At 37.4% G+C, this 10,965-nt stretch overlaps 1 protein-coding gene across 1 annotated transcript in view; it reads left to right on the forward strand.

The window, feature by feature from the left end:
* LOC121649713 (inactive phospholipid phosphatase 7-like) overlaps window positions 1-8,780 on the forward strand; it is a 30,272-nt gene extending 21,492 nt beyond the window's left edge. Inside the window, exon 5 of the transcript XR_006012148.1 lies at window positions 8,770-8,780. The gene's annotated coding sequence lies outside the window, so the exon portion shown is untranslated. The remainder of the gene's footprint in view (window positions 1-8,769) is intronic.
* The last annotated feature ends 2,185 nt before the right edge of the window (window positions 8,781-10,965 follow it).

The following is a 10,965-nucleotide window of genomic DNA, read 5'->3' on the forward strand; positions in this document are numbered from 1 at the left end:
TGAAAGGAGTTTTTCTACATTAAAGCTGGTGAAAACATACCTCAGATCCACCATGAATGACGAGAGATTAAGCAATCTGGGTGTCCTGAGCATTGAGTCGAGGAGGGCAAAGGCATTGAATCTTGACTTATTTGTTGATCGGTTTGCCAGAAATCACCAAAACCGCAGAATACAGTTGCTGTAGAAGTGGGGGACAGCTAATGTATTAGTGTAACTTAGGGCTGAGAAACTGAACCAAGGTTGCACTTCAGTCATTCTCATTATCAGTTCATTATCACAGATTATTTCATCCAGTCAGTACAGTCTACAAACTGTTGATGATGTTGAATGAATCCTGTTGGTTTGTGTCTTATTTTTTTTTCAGAAATGTATGTTGTCATTTTTGTTCCACATGTAGTTCAGATCTACAAATGTAATATTAAGGGAGTAAATCTGACTGAGGTCAAAGGCTGTGTGTGTCCTCACAGTTATGCTTGTTTGAATTTTTTATGCAAGTATAGTATTTTTCAAATCGTTGTAATGGTATGAAATTTAGTTTTTGAAGAAAATGTTTTTATTCTTCTCGGAGTCATTGAAGTCAGAATGCTCAAACCATACACATTAAATACAGTAAATCTTCTCCTTCTCCTTCTAAGCATTTTGAGCCTAAATATCACCCCCTAAACACCCATGAAAAGTTGTGAAACTTGGCACACACATCAAGCCCGGTGAAAAATTTGATATTTTAAAGTCCGCATTGACTTCAATGCAAAATTGGCTCAGCAGCGCCACCTAGAGATACCAAAAATCCCCAAATGAATGGGGTCCCAAAAGTCTACTTCGACGTAGGAAGATGAAACTCGGCACACTCGTGTAACACCCCGAGTCGAGCAAAAAAGTCAATCTAACACCTGTTGCCATGGCAACGGGGTGCCCGCCATCTTGGCGTGTAAGGCCATTTCTTTGCCATTTTTTGCACTTTACACACATCGTATTTGAACGAACTAGTCTGAGGGGATTCGTGCGACTGATTGCAAACTTGGTGGGAAGCTTCCTGACAAGTTGGGGACCAAACGCTCCTCAAATCTTTCTAATAGGAGAAAGCGTGTAACCGTGGCAACCGACGGAAAAATGCCTTCTCGCCATGAAACACGGTTTGCTTATATCTCCATAGGAATATGTCGGATCTGCACCTAACTTGACAGGATTCATACAGGTTGGGTCCTTAACACATAACAGCACCTGTTGTCATGGCAACATCGGGTGGTGGGGTCCAAGCAGCTCGGACCCGATGGATGCCGCTTGTGGCTTTAATTACACTTGTGTTGCAAATGTGATATGTTGAAAAATCCTAGTTTCGTGACGGTAACAATTCACTTGTAACTTGTTTTTAGAAAATAATGAAAAAAGGAATCATATATTTTGCATCAGCCTCTTTTTTGCTCTGGGCTGAATGTGCCCCTCTGAAAAACCCACTGGCCCCAGCCTGGCCCCCCCTGTAAAGGTGGTCTAGAACCGCCACTGTTCTGAAGGTCTCTGATTTGGAAAGAATACTCATTGCTCGAAGATTCTTCTGGACTCTGCAGCCCTAGTGAAAGCTTTCCCTCTCAGCACACTTCTGAGCTGCAAGTTTATCTTTCTTTTGTTTCTGTACAAAAAGTAAAATTTTCACAGTTAAATTTCCGTTATATTTGAGTTTGTAATTCTAATTCTTGTAAAAAAAAAACAAAATCATAAAAATATATAAACAAAAAAACTACAACATAAATACCATAGGATTGCTATTCAAATCAATAATTCTTTTTAAATAAAACAGAGAAATCAAAAATTCTTTTAAAATATAATACAAAATCCACATCATTTTCCTTTGATTATTACAAGGATTTTTTTTTCTGGTGCAAGTACAGTATTCATTTTCTGTCAGTATAAATCTGACAGAAAATGAAACACAAAAACATGAATAGTACAAATGAATGCACCTTAATGGCTGGAGAAGGCTGTTATAGCTCGGGGATCAGTAACTTTTGATGTCTTGGGACACTGTCCAGCACGTTTTAGATGACAACCATTTAATTTGAATCAGGTATTTTGCAGCAGCGACACATCTAATAACTGCAGAACAGCAATCCAAGAAATCCAGAGTTCCTGATCCTTGTTATAGCTGTTAATCATGGTGTTGCTTTCTGAAAAACAATGTCCCCATCATGTGTTCATTGATTTAAATACCTTTTTGGAAATCCCGATGTTTCCACCTCCTGCAGTGGTGGTTGAATCCTCCTCATCCTCAAACAACAGGCGTTTTGGTCTCCTGATTCTTTTTTGGCCTTTGGGCGAGTCCACTTTTAAAAGCGCTCGTTCAGCAGACTTTAATGTTGACTCTTTATCTGCACCAATGAGAGAAATCAAAATTTGCCATGACAAAATCATAACATTAAAATAAAACCCTTTTCTTAAATGGATGAAACTTATTAGCACTGCTGTATTACATACTGAGATCTTTTATAATAAAAGAAAGAATGCCAAACCATTAAAGATAACATTAAAAAAAAATTGAAAACAATTTTTTTTTCTATTTAATTGCATAACGTTGTAAATCTTTTGGAAATTCTGTGTTGCTCTCAGCCTCTATGCTACTGCTGATCTTCTGGAGGATACTTGCACCAATCACACCTGAACTGCAGCAGTTAAAATACATCCAACTGTCAATTAGCTTTTCTTGTTCATATGGGTCAAGCACCATCAAAACTTTTAAACTTTTAAACACCAAGGGCCTATATTGCTTTAAAAATTAGCTGTATTTTTTTTTACATATTTGAAACCAATTTCAGCAAAACTATCACTACCAGATTTTTTTTAAGGCATTAGCTTACCTGCTAGCTGAAGCACGACTGCCTGCTCCACTTGCCATCCATTAGTCGGTTTCTTGGTGTTAGCTATGCGACATTCCACCAAGTATGTTTTAGACATATCCTCTGGATCGAAGTCAATAATCCAGCTGGAAGGGACTATACTAACCGCATCTCTGTCAGGGCCCTGGGTCCAAGAAATAAGGGCATACTTGTGCATTTTCGCAAAGTTTTTTCTGGTAGCTAGCTACTTCTGCTAAAAATGTTTTACCGCTTTTTTTTTTTTTTTACTCCTCTACCGTCTGTTTCGTGGACGAACGTTGACCCGCCCTACTGCGGTTTGATTGGTTGACATTATTGTTCGATGATTGGCTAATGCGGTCTGTTAAGATTTTTTTCAGGGGAGAACCAATCGAAGTCCAACAGTCAAGAGTAGACTTGCGCTCGCTACTACACTCTGTTGCTGAGTAGAAAATGGATCGATTGAAAAGAAAATACATTTTCTCTGGCTGTGAAAACTCTGAAGTTCCAGCAAGAATAAAACGATGGAAAAAATGGTAAGTTTATCAGAAGTTCAGCTACGTTTCTTTACAGTTCAGTAGGTATGACATTATAGCCTTTTTTTGGTGGGGGGCAGCTTGTAAAGCTAGTATAGTTAAAGTTTACAGATCAATTCAGCTAATTCTCCAGGTAGCAACATGGTAGATCTTTTCTCAAAGCATATTAGTGTATAGTAATTTTGTAATGTGTTGTCTTTCTTGTCAGGTGAAGGGATAACATTATCTCTGTCCTTTTTTTCTCTCTTTAAGACAGGAAATAATCTATGTGGTGCATTTTGCTCTGAAGCCTTCGATTTATTTTTATTAGATAAATGGATGGTGTACCCAAAAGAAAATAAGTGTTCAAACCTTGGCCATATCATTTAAATGTCTGCATGAGAGGATTTACTGAAAAAATTGCCTTTATTTACACAATTAATACAATAAAATGTTGTCATGTCACTTCTGTCACAGGAAAGCACTGACAGAGGCCAGCCAAAGTGAGAGACATAAATCAGATGAGGATCTGGTAAGTCATGAACTTTTACAATAAAGAAAAGTAACATCTATTGTAGGTATGTTATGCTCAAAATGAAAAGAGAAAAATAAATAATTTCTTCTTCTTAATCTGTATCTAGTGTGTATAATACATACATTTTTGAAGAGGGTGATCATAGTAATATCTTTTTTCATGCTTCCAAGTGTGGTTCACTTGTGTCTGAAAAAAAATAGTATGCTTTTTACACCAAAATGTTTTTTTATTTAAAATGTCATTGTCAAGATTTTGTTGGTGTAGTGATTGATTATTGGTGTGATTAATTTTACTAATTCCCCAGCCAAGAGCCCATTGCAGTTCACATGTCAGAAGCTCTCTCAGTGGGCCTTCCCTATCAAGTCAATTGAGAATAACAGAAGAACAGACAAGTGATGAAGATTTCAACGAGTGGACACCTCTCAGTGAACGACGAATTGTGCCAGAAGAAAAAAGTTCGGTGAGTTACACTGTATGGTATATGTTGAAATTACTGAGTGTATTCTTGAAGAACAAGAATCTATTCTACAATTAAAGTAAAATGTTGAAATTTGGTTGGATTCCAAAAATGTATAAAAAAAATGAAAAATGAAATGAACTTAGGTCTAGATTTTATTAAATATTGAACTGATTATTACAACTAAAGTGATCATCTGATGTAAATAAAAGGGAAGAAAACGGCGTAAAACAAGCAGCAGTGGTGTATTTTACCAGCAGGTGTTTACTTTGTGTGATGCTGCTGCAGGACTTTTATCACTGCTGCACAAACACTCACACTTCAATGATAAAAAGGAAAAAAAAAACGTGTTTTTATCCAGATCATCAGTTTTATCAGAGTTTCTTCATCAGTGTCGGCTGTTTAACTTCAGTCGTCACATCTGCTGCTTTAAGGACAGAAATCATCACCATGGAGACGCTTGGTGAGATGATGATGTATGAATTATGATCTAGAACATGGTGGAGATGATTTAGAACAACATATAGAAGTACATTTCATGCTACATTTACTGACCATTGGACATCTGATGTTTACCAAGAAAAGGTCAGTTAACAGTAAATATTAGCAGCATCGTCTTGTTCTGCCGATGATGCAGTAAAAACGGGCAGGTATAGACGTGATTAATCATGATTAATTTGTAAGCTGTGATTAATCTGATTAAAACTTTTAATCATTTGACATACTGTATATATGTATATATATATACATATATACAGAAAATAGCTAGTTGGGTATGGGTATAAAGTTTGGCATGATAATTTTACAACATCATCAAAGCTACTTTAAAACATTTGATCAATACCTTTTATGTTTACATAACAGAACCCAGATGAGGATTGTCATACTTACAATGCTGGCTGGGATTCTGAGGATGACCATGTTGTTACAGAAAATGATGTAAGTGGGATTATATTTCTAACAAAAGATAAAAATTGAATTGTGCGCTTTCTGTTGAATTTTGTTGGGTTTATATATACGAGTTCGCTTGGGATTACACATTAATAAATACACTCTATCATGTCATTTATTCATGATATCTATGCCTATCTTTCGAGGTGAAAATGGACTGCACTTATATAGCTGCTTTCTAGTCACATGTTGCCTGTACTCAAAGCACTTAACCAGTACATGTCAAATTCACCCATTCACACACACACACCACTTCTATGCGTACATGCTAAGTGCTTAACACATTCATACCTGTACAGACAGGAGGCAACTTGGGGTTCAGTGTCTTGCCCAAGGACACTTTGGCGTGTAGTCAGGGGAAGCGTGGAATCAATCCACCGGCTTTCTGGTTGGTAGATGACTGCTCTTCCTCCTGAGCCACAGCCTGCCCAGATATTGGTTGTATGTAAATTTTACAGTTTACAATGTACGTAAAAGACAAGTCAAGATATGTCAATGAAAGTAATAAAGTGCTTTTTTATACTTTTGTAGCATGTGCATAATTGTTTTTCTTTTTCTTTCTTTTTTCTTCTTTTACAGAACCCATTACCAGATTCAGATGTACTTTCCAAATGTCCTACATCGCCACTCTTGTTTGAGGATGAAGATGATCATCACTTCTGTGATCTGCCAAATTTGATCCAAGATTCAAATTCATCAATTGATTTTCTTCCTGAAGACTTGGATGACAACGAAAGTGTGGACGCATTTCAGGGGAGACAATCAGATATTGACTCTGATTGTGAATCCATTATTGTAAGTGAAGAAAATAATTCTGTTGGTTATGAAGCTACTACTGATGAGCTCCAAAGTGAAGACTTGGATGTGGAAGATGATGGTAATGCAACTTTGACTCAAATGAATGAAAAGCCACTATACAATGGCTCACGGCTAACCAAAGGTCAGAGTTTTTTACTAATACTGTCATGTGTCTTAAAGCATGCACTCACAGGTGTTGCCCTTACTGATCTTCTGGATTTGATCAATATTCACTGTCCAGAAAACACACTATCAGCTTCAAAGTATCTGTTCTTAAAAGAGCTAAGACCAATACAGGATAACCTTCAATGTCATATATACTGTCCAAAATGTGAGTATTACATCGGTGGCGGGCTTGATGAAGGGCGGTGTACTGTGTGTAACACAGCATGGGACAAAAATAACTCCCTTAAAAATGGAAACTTTTTTATATACCTACCAATCCAAAAACAACTTGAACATCTTCTTCAAAGAGAAGATATTGCTGCTTGTGTCAAGTCAGGAAATGGCACATGTAATTCTGAGATTTATAATGATATATGGAATGGTGAAATGTACCATAAGCTGATAAAAAATGGAGGGCCCCTTGGTTGCTCTCATGGGTACTCCTTAACTCTTAACTGTGATGGAGTTCCTGTATTTAAATCTTCATTATACAACATTTGGCCATTGCAAGGGATTGTAAATGAGCTCCCTTACCCCGTGCGTAAAGAAAATGTTTTGCTGTTTGGCTTGTGGTTTGGAAGCAGAAAGCCAAATGTTAATACATTTTTAAAGCCATTCACCCAGGAGTGTCAGAAGTTGGCAACTGTGGGCTTCAAGTCAAAAAGAAACGGCACTTTGGAACAGTGTAGAGTTGTTGCAGCTCTTATGATGTGTGATTCAGTTGCCAGGCCAATACTGCAAAACATGACACAGTTTAATGGCCAGTATGGATGCAGCCTCTGTCTGCACCCCGGTGAACAAGTCCAAAAGGGTAATGGCTGTGTCAGAGTATACCCATACAAAGATGTGCCAAAAAGAAACCATGCCTCTACCATTGATGATGCAAGAGAGGCTCTGCACACCTCTAAATCTGTGAGAGGTGTTAAAGGACCCACATGTCTCATGAACATTCCATATTTTGACATTATATCTTGCATGCCTCCAGATCATATGCACAATGTACATCTTGGTGTTGTAAGGCAAATGGCAAGCATGTGGCTGGACAGTGAAAACCATGAAAAACCATATTACATTGGAAGTAGAGTGTCTGAACTTGATCAACAACTTTTAGAAATTAAGCCTCCTTGTAATATTACAAGAGTTCCTCGATCTCTTCAGCAAAGGAAGTTTTGGAAAGCAAGTGAGTGGAGGAATTGGTTGCTGTTTTACAGTATGTTTGTGCTAAAAGGAATCCTCCCTCTGGTTTTTTACCAGCACTGGTTAATCCTTGTCACATTTATGTTTTTGTTATGCAAGGACATTATTACAACCGAAGATTTAAAAAAATGTGAAAAACTGGTTGTGGAGTTTGTCAAACAGTTTGAAATTCTGTATGGAAAGCAAAATGTGTCATTTAATGTGCATTTGTGTCTTCATTTACCTGATTCTGTAAGGAACTGGGGACCTCTATGGGCACATTCAGGATATATTTTTGAATCATTTAATGGGAAAATACTAAAAATGTTCCATGGCACTCAGTTTGTTCCTTTACAGATAATGAAAGAATTTTCATACAGACAAGTATTGCCTCTTATCAGGAAGGATTTGTTAAGAAATGCTCTTCCAGAATGTATCCAGTTATACAACCACTTAACTGGTCAAAAGCGACTGAAGCAGTATGAAAGAATAACAGATCAGGTTCTGTCACTTGGTTTGCATTGGTCACGAAAACTTACAAGTGAGGAAATGTTGCCTGTGAGAGAGAAACTTACAGTTACTGCAGATACAGTAGTAAAAATATTTAGCAGAATTCTGGTCAATGGACATCTGTTTTACTCACAAGAATTTACTCGAGTAGTAAAAAGGAACAGCTTCACAGTTTTATTACAGAATGGACACGTAGTCATGGTTTACTATTATATTGTAGTAGACCAACAAAGCCATCGACAGTGCTTTGCACTTGGAAGGGAGTATGAGAGATCACACAGTACAGTGATCAATGCAGAATATGTTGTTCCTCTGAAAAGAGAATTGCGGGGCAGGAAACAGGTATTTGATGTTATGACTTTCAAAAAAAAATGTTTACTTATTGATTTGCCACAATACTCCAGCCTTTATGCGTATCTACCTCCAAGGTCCAGTGTAGAAGACTGAAAGGTGTAGGACAAAGTATGTGTTAACTTTGGCTGTAATGCATCCAAGCTTAGAACATTTGTGAGCTAAAACACTACTTATAAGATGGATTTGTATTATTGTATGATGAAGAGGTATGTAAATTTCTCTGAGAACATCAACTTTTGGGGGACTTAGTTTTTGAACTATAACTCTGATCAACTGAAGCACAAGCAATGGTGGTCCATTGGTGACAAATGGATACAATGACTCATGTAAAAAAAGTTGTTGGTTCTGAAGATGTATTGTGGGGCTCGCTGACTTGTATAAAATATTTAAATATGCCACCATACTTGTCATATGAAATGTAAATAAGTGTTCATGAACTGAGATGACTGAATGTTTGATCAGCTTGTTTAAACCAGTTGACTTACAGAAATTTTAATAAAAAATTAACATGTAAAAATGTGCATCACTTTTGTTGTTGTTGCATGATGATGCATATGATCATATATGTATCAATAGATGATACATGATCCACAAATATATTGAAATATATTTAAAAATATATGCCCTGATTTCCCATATATAGAAATATATGATTTGATATAATGCAGTATATTTTCCCATATATTCCAATATATTTTTCTTTCGTAAGGGTCCACCGGAAGTTAACAGAAACTGAAAACTGTAAATGCTGCTAGTGCACAGAAGTGGCCATAAATAAAACAACAGGGAAACGATTAAAATATCAGCTGCTGTTTTACTGATCGTCAGTTATTATTAAGACAGCACAGACTGCAGAGGAGCGTCCTTTGGCAGCTTAGCTTGTTGTGGTGTAAGCTAACTTTTGTTGCTGTAGACCGATATGTAAGCTAAGCTAACAACTACTATCTCTGTTGAAAGATCTTCATATGAAATGCTAATCAAATGCATTTGTTGCACAAAGGGTCTAATCGGATTTAATCTAATCACTTCTCTAAAAAGTTTGTTCATCAAACCCCGCTAGCTAAAGCTAGCTCTCCTAGCTTGCATTGAAACTCACCTGATATGAAATGTACACTGCACAGACGGCTACTTGCAGTCGGCGTCCAGTTAACCCTCCTGATCGCTGAAAGCCATCTCTGACGACGTTCTTCTTCCTTTGGTAATCGATAAAAAGCTATATCTCCCTCTCCTTTCTTTTTGTCACACCCAACTGCACAGCATTTTCACGGCATCTCCGACTACCTGTGTGGTTCAGGTACTCAATATGGCGGCAGCAAGCATTCGAATGCAGTGGAACGAGTCTGTGACTTCTGCTGCAATGTATCAATATGTAAACTTGTGTCTGATCTATGATTGGCCAATTCAGGACTGAGGAATGTTAGGCAATATAAGAGAGACTTACACATCTGGTCTGGGGGGTTTTCTATGATTGGCTTCAGAGACCTCACAGAGATGCATATCTGTTTACAGTGTCACTTTTTGTAATAAACCATCATAATTTTTTACATAAAGCTGTGTGACGGTTTAGCTCAGGTATGTTATGTATTTATTTATTTATCTGGGGTGCCAGCCAGGTCTTTCTCCTGACATAAGCATTTTCCCTGAGTCTCAATACCTCACAAAGGATGCAAGCAACAGCTTATTCACACTAATTAGCAAATGAAAAAGGTAAACCCAACACCATTTCATAAGGAAACTATTCATATATACATAACTGTAAAATAACAAGCAAAATAAAAACGTTATGTCAATCACTCTGCCACAAATAGTTTTATTAGTTAATTCAAAAATGTTTCATTAGTTAATTCATAAGGAAACAAACTCCAAATAATACTTCAGTTCAGTTATATTCAGGCATTCAGAAAAAAGAAAAGAAAAAGAAAAAGACCACTTCAGTCCGGTCCCAGAATAAATCTGCTCCACCTTTTAGTAAGGGTAAGGGCTAGTTCATTCCGGTTTTATTTTATCCAAAAGTTTAACTACTCAAAACTCAACTACGAGTTTTCTGAACACTCCCGTGATGTGGCACCAAAACAAGGAAATGGAGGAGTTATACTGGACAAAAAGACCTAAGATCCGGAGAGATCCAAGAGGAGACAAGTCTCAGTTTCTGCGGCATGTCCTGACTGTTTCCGGGGATATACGGGAAGATTGGTCTGTAACATATCCTATTATAAGATACCCTCCGTATACACATCTATAGCAAATCCTAGTATAGGATATGCCGCGGATACACATCTGTGATAAGTCCTAGCATTGGATACCCTCCATATACACAACTTTAAGAAATCCTAGTGTATGATGTTCTCTGTGTACACATCTGTCGCAGATCCTACGACACATTCTCCGCATTCTTATCTGTGAAAGATCCTATGAGATATCATCCATACATACGTCTGGAACAAATTCCATAACCCAACTCGTACAGTACACAACTTAATGTTGCCCTCTCTGGTGACCCTCGTCCATTTTTACCCCTTTAAATGACAGTTTGTTTGAATTACTTAATTATTCACTATAACCGTGGCAACAGAAACTCAGACACCGGGCTGCAGACATGCCAGATCTGGTCTGTGATGCATTGCTGTGAAAAGCAGGTGCAGGGCTCCGTCAGTCCAG

The sequence above is a fragment of the Melanotaenia boesemani genome, chromosome 11 (assembly GCF_017639745.1).
Source record: "Melanotaenia boesemani isolate fMelBoe1 chromosome 11, fMelBoe1.pri, whole genome shotgun sequence".
NCBI classification, from domain to species: Eukaryota; Metazoa; Chordata; class Actinopteri; order Atheriniformes; family Melanotaeniidae; genus Melanotaenia; species Melanotaenia boesemani.